The sequence below is a fragment of the Mauremys reevesii genome, linkage group 7 (assembly GCF_016161935.1).
Source record: "Mauremys reevesii isolate NIE-2019 linkage group 7, ASM1616193v1, whole genome shotgun sequence".
Lineage (NCBI taxonomy): Eukaryota > Metazoa > Chordata > Testudines > Geoemydidae > Mauremys > Mauremys reevesii.
In genome coordinates, this window is record NC_052629.1 from 22,564,616 (window position 1) to 22,579,741 (window position 15,126).

At 44.6% G+C, this 15,126-nt stretch overlaps 1 protein-coding gene and 1 long non-coding RNA gene across 3 annotated transcripts in view; one reads left to right on the forward strand and one right to left on the reverse strand.

Moving 5' to 3' along the window:
• The window catches only part of DOCK1 (dedicator of cytokinesis 1), a 521,945-nt gene that overhangs the window by 366,827 nt on the left and 139,992 nt on the right, over nt 1–15,126 (forward strand). The gene's annotated exons all lie outside the window — the stretch shown is intronic.
• Nucleotides 7,580–13,397, reverse strand: LOC120368570. The gene is made up of 4 exons (XR_005582648.1): nt 13,292–13,397; nt 12,381–12,464; nt 9,078–9,252; nt 7,580–7,905 (listed from the first exon to the last, which is right to left on the reverse strand). It is a non-coding gene; the product is annotated as an uncharacterized LOC120368570 (long non-coding RNA).

Below are 15,126 nucleotides of genomic sequence, written 5' to 3' on the forward strand. Positions count from 1 at the left end.
TTGGCGCGCCAGGATGCCTAGCAGCTGGTCTGTGCTTTTCCTCTTTGCCACAGTGTTTCTCCGCCAATGTCTCTGGCGGATCCTGCTTTCCCTCTGGCGGATCCTGCTTTCCCTTTCTCTCCACTCTTGCAGCTGTTTACTCTCTCAAGCAGAGTGATCAATAACTGTTTTCAGCATGTCTTCCTTGGTTTTTCGCAGCTTTTTCCTCAGATTTTGTAGTCTCTGTGCTGTGGTAGTTCTGGGCAGTCCAGCAGTCAAGGTCACTTCTTGAAGGCAAAAATGGCAACATTTAACAGGGTATCATTGTTAATTATCTCATCCAAGCAGTAATTCCCACACACTGAAGGAGTTTTCAGTGTTCACTTTAGCATTCTTTTCCCATACCAAATAAGACCACACATAACACAACAGGAGACACGAAATGGTGAGTAAGGGGTACTGAGATTGCTTCAGGGCTGTGCAGGGGTTTCTGTGCGTTGGGGACAGCAAGCAGCTACAGGGGGGATCTGCACTAAACAGTCTCCCAACATTTTCCACAGGAGTTACTCCTGGAAGATATCTCCCTGCTGAGGGTCACAAGGGAAGAGCGGGAAGGTCTTCTACAGCAATGCGGATTCCGCCCTGGCCCCTATGCAGCTTGCCTGTGTGCAGCAATGGTCCCCCCACCCCTCGCGGCACAGTGGCGCGGACGTGTTAGCCTGACTGGGACAAGGACCACAGTGGCTCTCCCTATAAACCTGCGCAGGCACATTGCCCACGCTCTGGCTGAAACTTTTGAGGAGATTACTGCAGCCGATTACCGCGACGTGATAGACCACATCAATGGGCTATTCCACATCTAGGCATGCATGCATGCAGCCCTAACCTCCCCTCCTCTCCCGAAACATTTCCACCCTGAAAATAAAAGCCGCTTACCGGTAACTCACTCCTCTGTTTGTCCTTCAGCAACTGCTGGCTGCTGCGATTGGCTACCTTCCTCCTGGCTTGAGAAGAGCTCCTGGCTGCATGCCTCCTGGGACTCTGGGGTGTCTTCCCCCATCCCAGTAGCTTCACTCGCGGTTTCCACCCCCCCCCCGCCGCCGCCGCCTCCTCCTCCTGCTGCTCCTGTCCCCCACCCTGCTCAGAAGTGTCCATCGTGGTCCTCGGATTGGCAGTGGGGTCACCCCCAAGTATCGCGTCCATCTCCCTGTAAAAACGGCAGGTCGTGGGGGCAGCGCCAGACCGGCGGTTCCCCTCGCGGGCTTTGTAATAGGCACTCCGCAGCTCCTTTACTTTAACCCTGCATTGCAGCGCGTCCCGATCATGGCCCCTATCCAGCATGGACCTTGATACCTGCTCAAAGATATCATAATTCCTACGGCTGGAGCGCAGCTGGGACTGCACAGCTTCCTCCCCCCAAACACTAATGAGGTCCAGCAACTCGCCATTGCTCCATGCTGGGGCTCGTTTGCCGCGTGGAGGCATGGTCACCTGGAAAGATTAACTGATTGCACTCCACACCTGGCTGCAGCAAACAGGAAGGGGATTTTTAAAATTCCCGGGGCACTGAAAGGGCGGGTCACCTGAGGCCAGAGCAGTAGAGTGCAAACTGATGAGCAGAGTGGCTGAACAGGAATTATGGGATATCTCCTTATTCCCTGGAGGCCAATTAAAGCGCTGGTGTGTGTCCACACCTGATGAGCAGCGCTGGATCACCAGCACTGCATTCCTTATACCCCAACCCGAACGGGTGCACAGCCAGCGCTGCAGCCAGGGAGTTGCAGCGCTGGATGTGCCTTGCAAGTGTGGACGGAGAATAATTGCAGCGCTGGAAAGCCTCCACCAGTGCTGCAACTTGCAAGTGTAGCCAAGCCCTAAGATAGAGAAGTTTGTGGCCCCAATTGTCAGTGCTTCGCCCTTCTGAAATAAGGAATTCTCTCAGGAGAGGTTCAGTGAATCCTAAACACTTTCAAAGCTGTAATTACTTGAGGCCTCTATTGAATCCTGTGTCATCTTTTTTGTGACATTTGAGGGAGTTCTAAGTACTTAATGTTTTTTGTTTAATCAGACTATTATTTGTTTACAATCACATACAAATCTGAAGAAATGTTGTATTAATGTAAGTATACATGAATTACAGCAGTAATATTTGAGTGGCACGATTGCTGTTTAGGGCTTACTATTCATTTAATCACTTCATAACCTGTTAGGCTCATTGTCACCTTAACTTATTATGTATGGTGCATAAGAAATGCATAGGTAGACTTTTGTTGTTAGCTTCACAGTTGTAATGTAGCAGATTAAGTATTAAGGTAAGTAGATTTAAAAAAACTTGACTATTTGCCCCTAGGTAACCTTTAAATTACCTAAATAACAACGTGTTTGATACTGTTAAAAATAAAGTTAGAACATAGGAAAAGATCCTGAAGGTGTGAAGAAATCTTTATCTTCAAGTTGAGATTTTGTAAAGATAGCACTGTTGTGAGTTGTCACAAAAATAATGCAAGTATCAAAGACATTTTAAAAAATGTTTAGTTCTTAAAAGCATTATTTTTCCAAGTTAGACAGGTACAAAGTCAGGGAAGCTAAAACAGTACATGTATTCAGTTTTAGCATCCCCATTATGGCATTCAGTGCAGCATTTTATAGAGCATATTTAAAAACATGAAAACTTAAGTTATTTAAAATGTTAAGACCAACATGTGCCATTCTGTTTCTAACTTTTTATTTGCTAATCTTGTACCTAGTGACACCAAATATGTTGTCATCTAGCTTATAGAAAACCTTGGTCAGAGTCTGGTGTTGCATTGTGTAATCCTCCCAATAGCCTCTTATTTTCATCATACTTTCCATAATGTCCAGTGCATATGAGTTTGGACATCCTGGCAAGTCCTCTCTATTTAAGCATAAATATCCTCTCCGAGAGAAGTGTTTTCACTGCCCTTCATAAACTACTTGGCAATATCAGGATCTCACTGTTCACCAAGAGGCTCCTATTGTTAGTCACTGCAAAATGCTCTAATTATTTCTAGCGTGTTGGTCCTGGCACTTGAGTAGGGTTGTAACAGTAGCTTAATTACTGAGTCAGGGAAAATCCAGCTGCTTCAAATCAATTCTTCATCCTCACATGATGTGTCTGTCTCTCTCCAGTCTTGGACCTCCTATGTCAGGTGTTTGTAATTGCTACAAGCTTGGAATGTTCAAAGACAAGGCCACTAGAGTCAGAAATGTATCTTCTGACATGAAATTGATGCTTACGCCTTGATGAAGTGGTTGGATGAAATAAATTCTTGTTTGGGTTGCTTGTGAAGTCATGATACAGTTGTCTAGGAGCAACAAAATTTATATTATTTTGGTTCTCATCTGGCTAATTGTGTGTGGTTGCTCTTTGCAGGGAGATGTCATTCAGTTTGCTTTATAGAATTCTATAACTAAGTTTTCCATCCTTCTGGTCTGTAGGTCTTTATACCAACTAACCATAGTCAGCTCTTTGTAACACTTTTGGGAATGCTTATCCCTGCTATAACCATGCTTTTTAACTAAACGTTCAGACCATTGCTAAGGCTAAGATTTTGTCATGGTTATAAGTATCAGAGGGGTAGCCGTGTTAGTCTGGTTCTGTAGAAGCAGCAAAGAGTCCTGCGGCACCTTATAGACTAACAGATGTTTTGCAGCATGAGCTTTCGTGGGTGAATACCCACTTCTTCGGATGCAAGCAGTGGATGCAAGCAGTGCCACTGCTTGCATCCGAAGAAGTGGGTATTCACCCATGAAAGCTCATGCTGCAAAACATCTGTTAGTCTATAAGGTGCCACAGGACTCTTTGCTGTTGTCATGGTTATGTTTAGTAAAAGTCATGGATAGGTCTTGGGCAATAAACGAAAATTCACGGAAGCCGTGACATGTCTGTGACTTTTGCTGCTGCAGCTCCATGGTTTCCCCCACCACCGTGGTAGCGGGGAGCTGTGGGGCTCCCCCTCCACCCATGGCGCCTGGGAGCTGCAGGATGACCATATTTCCCAAAGAGAAAATGGGACACCCCAGCTGCTCGCCCGCCCACCCCCTGTGAGGCTGTCACCCATCGCTGGAACCCTGAGGAGGGTCCCATCAGGAGTCTGTAACCTCTCCCTGGAACTTTGCAGAGGGCCCTTTGTCATTTGTCGCTGCTGTCACCAGAACCCTGCCAGGGCCCCACTGGCTGTCCGCTCCAGAGTCCTGCTGCCCCTGGGGCTGAAGCAGAAATTGTCAGGGAGGTCTCTGGAAGTCACTGATTCTGTGACTTCCATGTCCTCGGTGACATAAACGTATCCTTAACCACTGCCACCATTCAGCTTTTGCTTCCTAAGGCGAGAAGTCAGTGCCCTTTCTTTGGGAACATCCCCCTGCCCCACATACTGCCCATTAGCAAGCACCATAATCCAAATTTAGTGTCTTATAAATTAAAAACAGTTTAATATGAGGAAATTAGTGAGACTATAATAAAATAAAAGGTTAAAAAAAACCCTAAACACATCTCAGGCTGATTAGTGAAGAATATCTTTAAGTGAATTAGAAACTTTCTTAGAAATATGGTTGTATCTTGAGCAACTGCAAAAACTCATCTCTTAACCCCTTGGAGTCTAAAAATTGCCTCCTTTTCAGTGATCCCTCGCTGTCTCGTTGGGTATATCTATACCCCACCTGGGAATAAACCTCCAAGCCCAGGTCCACAGACTCAAACTGCTGTGCTAAAAATAGCTGTGTAGATGTTGCCTCATCTCCACCTTCCCAGCTTGAGTGCCTGAACGCCAGCCTGAGCCGCCACGCCAAAGCTATGTCTACAAGGCTATTTTTAGCATGCTAACGCAAGCCCTGCTAACACAAGTCTGTCAACCAAGGCTGGGAGGCTCGTTCCCAGATGCTCTGTAGACATACCTTATGAGTCCTGGCAAGGGTAAGCAAGAGTCTCCTTGGATAGGCAAGCTCACCTCTTTTCTGGATCGCACTGTCCTTCATTATCCCAGAGCAAATCTCTTTTCCTGATTGGCTAGTTTTCTACCCCAGTTTTCAATAAGCATTTGAACCTTGCAAGCCATGGAATGGTTTAAGTGACTGGTTTGCTTTGTCCTTTTCATGCTCTGGCTCTTAGGGTTGGAACATCCCTTGCAGAATAATCTAAATAAGTAGTGTGGATTCTTTTTTCTTCCTGATAACAGATGGTTCAGACATATGGAAATTACATAAAGGTTTATATCCTAAAATCAGTACCGATATTCATACAGAAGCTACCTACAGTGTAACTTGGCATTATAAACCAGCTGTCTAGATGTGGCCATCGAGGGTGAAATTCAGGTCACGAAGGGTCAAAAGGGACTTCAGTGGTGCATACTCTTTGTGCAGGCCCTTTTCCCAGGGCGAATGTCATCCTAAGCAAATGCATTGCTCCAATGTCATTGGTTGCATGAAATTATTGGCTGTCTCATTTGTCCTTGCAGTGGTTTAGTACCTTCATTTACTCCTGTGGGAATTCAGCACCACTCCGCAATGCAGAATTTTGCAGAAATTAATGTTTTTTGCGCAGAATTTCCTTTTCCCCACAGAAATGGGCTGCAATGCTGCTGGACCCAGCAGAGCCCAGCTTGCATGTAGAAGACACTGTCAGGGGAAGAGGAAAGGAGCTAGAGGGTTCCTGGCAGTTGAAGTTCCCCATATGCCCTGAGAGAAGGAGCGGGTGGTGCGCAGGAAACCCAGTGCAAGCCTGGGACCAAGCATCAAGCTCTGAGGGGTAGTGGGTGAGTGTCTGGGCTGAGTGGGGGACAGGGGGTGCAGGTATCTGGGCTGGGGACCCCCACAGCTGGGTAGGATTGCCAGGCATCTGGTTTTCAACTGGAATGCCTGGTTGAAAAGGGACCCTGGCAGCTCTGGTCAGCACCACTGACTGGGCCGCTAAAAGTCCAGTCAGCGGGGCTAAGGCAGGCTCCCTGGCTCTGTGCGGCTCCTGGAAGCGGTAGGCATGGCCGGCTCCTAGGCACAAGGGGGCATGGGGGCTCTGCGCGCTGCCCCTGCCCTGAGCACCGGCTTCATGGCTCCCATTGGGTGGGAACTGTGGCCAATGTGAGCTGCTGGGGCGCTGTCTGCAGGTGTCGGCAGCGCGCAGAGCCCCCAGGCCTCTCTGCCTAGGAGCCGGACATGCCGGTGGCTTCCGGGAGCCATGTGGAGCTAGGGTAGGCGGGGAGCCTGCCTTAGCTCTACTACGCTGCTTACCAGGCGCTGCCCAGCTGGAGCCCTCACTCTGGACACCCTCCTGCACCCAACCCCTTGTCCCAGGTCGGAACTCCCTCCTGCACCCAAATCCCTTCCCAGCGCCCTCACCCCTACCCCAGCCCTGAGCCCCCTCCTGGAGCCCACACCCCATATTCCCTCCCACACTCCGACCCCCTACCCCAACCCTGGGCCCTTTCTACACCGAAACTCCCTCCCAGAGCCCACATCCCCTCCTGCACTCCAACCTCCAGCCCAGAGCCTGCTCCTGTACCCTAAACCCCTAATTTCTGGCACCACCCCGGAGCCTGCACCCCCATCTAGCGCCCTTACTCCTTCCTGCACCCCAACCCCCTTCCCCAACCTGGTGAAAGTGAGTAAGGGTGGAGGACAGCGAGCCGTGGAGGGAGGAGGGATGGAGTGAATGGGGGCAGGGCCTCGGAGAAGGGGCAGGGCAGGGGCGGGGCCTCAGAAAAGGGGCTGGGGGTGGCGTAAGTGTGTTCAGTTTTGTGTGATTAGAAAATTGGCAACCCTACGGCTGGGCTCTGGGAGGGTGGAAGGGGCAGATATCTGGGCAAGGAGGGCCTCCGTGGCTGGGCCCTGAGGGGAAGGGAGTGTGAGTGTCTGGCCCCCCAGCTGGGCTCTGGGGGGAAGGGGGCAGAGAAGCAGGAACTGGGTTGTCATAGGGGTTTCTCTAACTCTCTATTCCTGGGGGAATTTTTGAGTGTGTCTGTATTGTTACAGACATACTTGCTGACAGGTATTTTGAAATAAATTACCAAAATAATTGAAACTGGCATGATTATGTAGTGTTATTTTGACATTTGCAGAATTTTAAAATACTGTGTGCAGACTTTTTAATTTTTTGGCACAGAATTCCCCCAGGAGTAATTCACAGAGCAGAACTGATTCTGATACAACGTTTTTGTCACTTCCTCTTAGTGTGACTTTCATCTTCGATGTCAGTGCATTGTGGGATTTATGAAATCCCAATCTTACAGTTCCTAGCACTGTTGGAGTTTTTGGGTAATTTCCAAATGCACGGTGCTGCATGTTGGATGGCATTAGGAGAACCAGTGCAGCTGACAAGCTGTTTCCTCATGTCCACATTTAACAGAAAACATTCTAGATGGCTGTGGTTTAGTAGGACCTAAGATTAAGACTTATTCCAAGATGTTGCAGCCACCATTACAACCATTTATAACAGTCTTGCAAGCTCAGCCACCTGGAGCAAAGTTTCAAGCTCAAAGTGTTCCAAGAAATGGTTTCTTGCAAATCATATCTACACTGCAGAAGCAAGGTAATTTCCAATACTTTTCAAAATGTTTGTTTTAATCAATTTATATTATATTTGGGGGGCAGCAATAAACAATAAAAGGAGAAACCTTAAGAGTGCGGCATGAGAGAGCTTACAGGATCAGGTTTCATGCTACTGGATTTAGCAGTAAGATTTATCAATCCAAGTAACTTGCCATTTGGAGACAATATTTTCTCAACTTTAACAAAGAAACCCACAGTCCACTAGAAAACGACTGTGTTACCAGCTGGCACTTTGTAGCTTTGCACTTCAGAAGGCTCTGGAGAGAGATTAGAAAGCTTTGGGGATAAATCTTTTTTGCATGTGTTTCTTCTTTTGTAGAACAGTTCTTATGTGCCGTATACATTTTCAGATATGACAGTCAAAATCTGGAAAGAGAATGGAATTTAATATCTTCCAGCATAAATGCCTAGAAAATTAATTTAAACAACTTAACCAAATGAAAGTCAAATGTGACATACCCATAATCAAATTTTCACAACTCTATTGGGGACACTCATATAGTGACATCTAAATTCCCCCTCCAGTTATTTCCCTTTCAAAATATATTACATCACCCCGAAGGGCTTGTCTTCACTTAAAACAAAGGCGTGTTCATAATTCAACTTAGCTAATATGTGGTAACTAACATGAGGTAAAATCCTAGTGAAGACAAGGCAGTTTGTAGTTTTCACATGAGTTAGCAGGTCACGATAAATGCTAAACTCCCCTATAGTCTTTAACTCAACCTATCGACAAACTAAAACTACAGACTGCTTTGTCTTCACTAGGATTTTACCTTCGGTTAGCTAATTGACGAACACACCGTTTTTAATAGGGAAGATGTTCTTTCTAAATCTGGAGCCTCAGAAACATGTCTAAACTTTTGGGAAAATTCCATTTAAATATAGAATGGTCTGTGAAATAACAAACAAATATTCTCATTTAATCAGTTTCATTACACTCTCCTATAACTATAGGACAGATCATTTTTATCTGGGAAACTGAAGGAAACAAAATGGACACCATGTAGGCTCAAGCACGTGGGTTTATTATGCACAGCGCTGGCAGAGTGTCACTTTGCTTATTAGGCTCAGAGACACTGCCAATCAATTGATTACAAAGGATTATATGGATTTTTCCTAGGCGGAGGGAAGTGATGGGGTGAGTGGTCCTGAGCCCCTCGATAGGTCTAGCAGTAAGACAAGATAAGCACAGTAGGCAATAGTCAAAGATTACATAATGTCTCTGCTCATGGTTTCAGGTTAACACGTAACATATAACTAGTACGCAAGTGTTTTTCTTTAAACAATGTATAAAGTCAGGTTTTTACATAACAGCACATGGATTTTGGCCCTTCAGACACTGTTTAGCCTTTCTGAACTAAGTAAAATAAATATCAGCGATTGAAATGATTGCTCAAGGAATCTGCCTGTCAAAGGAATGCTGATTTCCTTAATCTCAAATTAAGGGAGCAGTAACAAAGTTATATGAAGTATTTGAGATACTAGGAGAAAATGCAAGAGGAAGAACTTTGATGTAGCACCTGGTAATTACTCACCTGAAATATCTAGTGATTAACTGGCAGTAGGATTCAGTTCAAATCTTACACAAGGAGATGAAAAATCTGAAGCTTCTCTTCGTTTCCTCATGGGAGGAGATGATTCTTCCAAATATTAAGACTTAAGCTATCATTTTATCACGGGGTATGTGAGATGAACTCAACTGGCAAACACCTGCTTGAAAATGGAATTCTTTATCAAAACGGCACAATTACATTGGGCAGTCTTAGGATATATGTACACTGCAATATAATACCAATGGCTGGTGCTGGTCAGCTGACTCGGGCTTGTGAGGTTTGGGCTGTAAGGCTTTAATATTGTAGTGAAAAGGTTTGGGCTCACACTGGAGCCCGGTCTCTGAGACGCAGTAAAGGGGGAGGATCCCAGAGTCTGGGCTCTAGTCTGAGCCGGAACTTCTACGCTACAATTTTGTAGTCCTGCCACCCAGGCCAACCATGGGTGTTTCATTAGGGTCCAAATATGCAAACGCTCACTGCCAAGCCCAGAGACTTGCTACCAAATATTATGGTAGTAAAGAAGTCCGCTTGGTAGTATGCGTTTGCAGGGTCAGGCCCACAATTAGAATGCAACCTTGAGCTTTTTTTCCCAATAAGATACTTTTACCTTCTATTCCGAGGTTCACATCCAACAAAGAAAAACAATAATCACTGGACACAAATTGGATTATGCTACTAACAAAATCAGTGACAAGTATTTCTTTTCCTTGGCAAACAGTTTCATTCTGTTTTCTCCATGTTGCGATATTTTGAGTGATTATTGCTAATATGATGATAAAACCAAACATTTTTTAAAAAACTGTTCTTCAAATTGGAATATTAGCAATTACTTAGCTTTTATGCTCCTTGCAAACTCCTTTTTTAAATAAAAATACATTACTTATAGGAAAAAACCCACCCAAAATGTAGATTCATCACAATTTGTACGTTTCTGATAGGGTATGGCTTCAGGATCCTTAGCACTGAGGACAAACGGGTACATTTGTCTTTGGTAAATGCTTCTTAGTTTCTCAACCCTCTTTTTACCTTACATCATCCCCACCTTCAAAGGCACTCTGAGCTCTTGCAGCAACCTGATTCCCCCTGCTCAAACACTTCCTTCTCCCTAACATTACCACAACTACCCCTCCTGCCCACAAGACAGGTCCTTTCCTTTACCCACCCTTCCCCTCCACTCCCACCTATCCCCTATTGCTTGATGTCCTTTACCCCCAATGATTTGTACCAGGACCAGTGCTGTTCAACATATTCATAAATGATCTGGAAAAAGGGGTAAACAGTGAAGTGGCAAAGTTTGCAGACGATGCTAAATTTCTCAAGGTAGTTAAGTCCAAAATTGACTATAAAGAGCCACAAGGGGATCTCACAAAACTGAGCAACAAAATGGCAGATGAAATTCATTGTTGATAAATGTAAAGTAATGTACCTATAAAAAGATGGGGCCTAAAATAGCTGTTATCTCTCAAGAAAGAGATCTTGGAGTCATCATGGATTGTTCTCTGAAAACATCTGCTCAATGTGCAGTGACAGTCAAAAAAGCAAACAGAATGCTAGGAACTATTAGGAAAGGGATAGATAATAAGGCAGAAAATATAATGCCACTATATAAATCACTGGTACACCTTGAATACTGCATGCAGTTCTGATTGTCCCGTCTCAAGAAAGATATGTTTGAATTGGAAAAAAGTAGAGAGAAGGGCAACAACAATTCTTAGGGGATATGGAACAGCTTTTACATGAGGAGAGATTAAAAAGACTGGGACTGTTGAGCTTGGAAAAGACACAGCTGAGGGGAGATATGATGGAGGTCTGTAAAATCATAAATGGTGTGGAGAAAGTGGGTAAGGAAATGTTATTTACTCCTTCACGTCACACAAGAACCGGAGGTCACCCAATGAAATTAATAGGCAGCAGGTTTAAAACAAACGTAAGGAAGTACTTCTTCATAGAATACACAGTCAACTTGTGGAACTTATTGCCATGGGATGTTGTGAAGGCCAAAAGTGTAACTGGATTAAAAAAAGAATTAGATCAGTTCATGTAGTATATTAACCAAGATGGTCAGGGATACAAGCCCATACTCTGGGTGTCTCTAAACCTCTGACTGCCAGAAGCTTGGACTAGATGGCACTTATTCTTGCCAAGAAATGTAGCCTGTCCTGCCTCTTTGCTACAGGCTAGCACCAACACTGGTGTTAGCCCTGGATTAACAGTTCAAATTAAACCATGTGCAACCAATGCTCTCTGCATGCTAACCAGTATTTCCTCCTCCCCCATGTCTCCTCTTCCTCTCTCTACACACACCAGTGCCTTTTAAAAATGTAATGTTTCATGTTAAAATATGACAACCTGCCACTGTTTAGATCAAAACAAGCTTATCTAAAGCTGCAGTAAGGTTTTCCACTTTACCAACATTAGTGATCCATTTAAAGAACAAGCATTCTCAGACCAACAAAGTAGATCTGTTTGTATGTTTGTATGTTTGTCTGAACAATCGTATCATTCTCTTCCATTATATTGAGGGTTGAATCTTTATACCACTTGGGGGGATTTCTTTGTGTATGTATGTGTCTCTCTGGCTGTTTGTCTGTCATAATTGGCCTGCATTTTTCAGGGATGATTGTCTACATTTCTCAGATGGAGACACTGACATATGGCTACGGAAAGTGAAGAAATGAATGGGGCAGGAGTTGTGATACCAGGCAGCATTGCTGAGTGGGCTGTGACCAAGCTCGTCACTGGTGCCCCTGTGGCTGCTTTCCAGTGCGGTTAAAAGTATAAAATGATTGGTACCCAACGATAAAAGGCCTGGGATTTTGCTGGTGGGCCTTGGGCTCATGGGATATGATGAGACCTTGTGGGCCGAGGTCCCTACCCTTGTGCACCCTTTGTCCCCCACCTCCAGCCTGAGTCCTGGGAAGTAGGCTGAGGAGAGCCTACCCCACATTATGGGTTGTCTGGTAGGAGCCCTGGACCCCTGTATTGGAACCACCTAAATGCCTGGTATAAGAGAATCTGGGTGATGGGCAGGTAGCTCTCCTCCTGTGTGTTTAAGTTTAGTAAACTCTCTGTCCTCATTTCCCTGCTGTTTGCATCAAAGATCTGGGGCTGAGAACAAAATTATTTTTAGCTAGCTTTCACTGCGAAACTTTTTGCCCATCTGACTTCATGATTAGCTTTACTGTCTTGGTAACAGAGAGAGAAAGAGACCTTTCCAGGGAATTAAATTGCTGCTGAGGCATACCTAATTTATATCTAACAACACTGAAGTGGTGTTAAACTGACCTTTTGACGCCTCCTTCATCTGCAGATTATTCTGTTGCACCTTATTAGCACTTTATGATGGACATCTGACAAGTTATTTGAATGCTTGAAAGAATAAAGAATGACTTTTTCCAGTTATATTACATGTTTTATTCAGTCATCAGCAATTGCCTTAACAGCTGATTGTAACATTGATGGAAATATCAAATAATTTGGGACATGGAAAAATGATTTCATTAAACGTGTTGTATTTATCCATAATTATCTTGAGTAAGCTTTACATTTATTCAAGTCTATGTATCATCAGAAATTTTAAAGTTACAAAATACTGTACTGTCAGCAGAAAACCGAGGGGATAGTCTATGAGGTACGGCAACGTATTTGAAAACTTCTTGCCAAGTTCCTAGTTAGAACTCTTATGCGTTGTTGAGAAATTTGCCTACAGTTCACATTCCTGCAATGTGCATGAGTTCATTCATTTTTTTTCAGTTATGTCTCTTTCTAGAACTTAATGTTTCCTCCCAAAGCAAGACACTAGTAAAAAGCATCTTTTGCCTTACTGATTCTAACACTGCAATAACTAGCTGAATTGTACTTTAATACGCAACCTTTGGAATGGTAATAATTTCTAACAGGTGTGATAGAACACAAATTCAGCAACTCTTAGTATCTTCTTGAAATATAGCTACCTGAATATCCAGCAGACTTTTGCATTTTGATATAGCTCAGCACATTGTACACAACCTTTTTCTTACTTTTATTTTACTCTGTTGCTATGAAATATAAGACAGCTGAACTCCCCATTGGGGGAGGTTTTATTTCGTTGGCAGCTGTGCCGCTGTAGGGTACGCAGTGCAGACATAGCCTACACCAACATAATAACTCCACCTCCGTGAGAGAGACATAGTGCTTATGTCAGTGTAGTTACTTACATCGGCTGTTGGCTGTCAGCCCTACAGGGGCTAACAGCTGAAGCCTTTCCCCCCCCCAACCCCCGGGCACTGACAACCCGGAGCCCCACTACTGCCTCCCAGTGAGGGTCTGGGGGAGAGGAGAGTCCAAGCCCAACTGTCATAGAATCATAGAATATCAGGGTTGGAAGGGACCTCAGAAGGTCACCTAGTCCAGCCCCCTGCTCAACGCAGGACCAATTCCCAACTAAATATTTGTCCTTCCTCCCCACCCTCCATCTCTCACCAGGTGGTGACAGTGGAGCTCCGGGCTGTCAGCTCTGGCAACAGGACTCACAGTGGGCATGCTCCTTTCCCCCAGGACTGACAGCCTAAACTGTAATCCCGGTGCAGGGCTCCCAACTGTGAGCCCCACATCAGAACAGGGGTCAGAGGGTTCCAACTGTGAGCCCCCCATGGGCTGACAGCCAGAACCTGATCTGAAAAGTGAAATAACAGTAGCCATGAAACTGACAAGAATGTCAGTTTCACTGCTGTTAGGCTCCCTGCTGTGAAATTGAGCTCCACCACTTGGCTGACATTTGGGCTGTCAGGTTGTGGGGGGGCCAGGTCTGAGCTGGCACCCACCTGACAGCTGGATGGGGCCATCTTTGAGCCCTGTGCCTACAAGCTTAGCTTTGTATTGTAGAATATGCATTTGTTGAAAAAATGTTGGAAAGCCAAACTTACAGTATCACCTTAAAGTGATCCCAGTTTCCTAATATCATGGCCTTGGCTTACAATTCTTTAAAAGTCGCATTTCCATTATAAAACCCTATTTCCAAGCTTTTATGACTCAGTCAGAAAAATTCTCTCTGGCGTGAAATTTAGCATGTCAGGTCACAGTCTGCGCCATGAGGACGGGAGGTAAGTCGAAATAAGATATGTCATCTTCAGCTACGCTATTCCCTATGCTAATCTTCGAATGCCGAAGGCCTTATTGAAGCTCATTTCCGTTGACTTCATTAGGCTTTGGGTCAGATCTACGTAGGGAATGCGTGAGTCAGTTATAGCATTCTCTTCCTGGAAGGTAGTTTTAAACAGAAGAGAGATGTATGATTTTTCACATTTTCCCTAGCTCAGTTTCACAGACCCACAGCCAGGTTCTGAAACCTGTTTTAGGTTTTTAGCAAGTAAATTCTGCCTTTGATTTGATGTCCCTTGTCCAGTTGTCTTTGTGTAAAAATTATAAGTTTACATTTTTAATAAGCATCCATTCGTATATGTTACAACTGGCATATTTGCAAATTGTTGAAGGTGGTTTTCTGCTGATAAATGCATGGGAATAAACTATACCATTATAAACACCCGAATACTGGTATAACAGCATCCGCACTATGGGATTGTACTGCTTTTTAATCGGTTTCTAAACGGATACAGTTAAAGTGGTGCAATCACATGAGGGTTGTGTCAGTCCCCAGCACTCCCCAGAACCAGAGGGACCATCATACTTATCACTCTGCTCTATCCCCCACCACCTGAATAACAGCAGCAGAGGAGATAGGAATTTCCAATTCCTCCAACTTTCCCCCCACCAACCCAGAAGGACCCAGCCTAGGCACCAAGCTAAGGGTTTGTCTACATACGGTTTTTGCACCACTTTAACTGTATCAGTTTAGAAACCGATTAAAAAGCAGTACAACCCCATAGTGTGGATGCTGTTATACCAGTATACGGGTGTTTATAATGGTATAGCTTATTCCCATGCATTTATCAGCAGAAAACCACCTTCAACAATTTGCAAATATGCCAGTTGTAACATATACAAATGGATGCTTATTAAAAATGTAAACTCTTATAATTTTGACACAAAGACA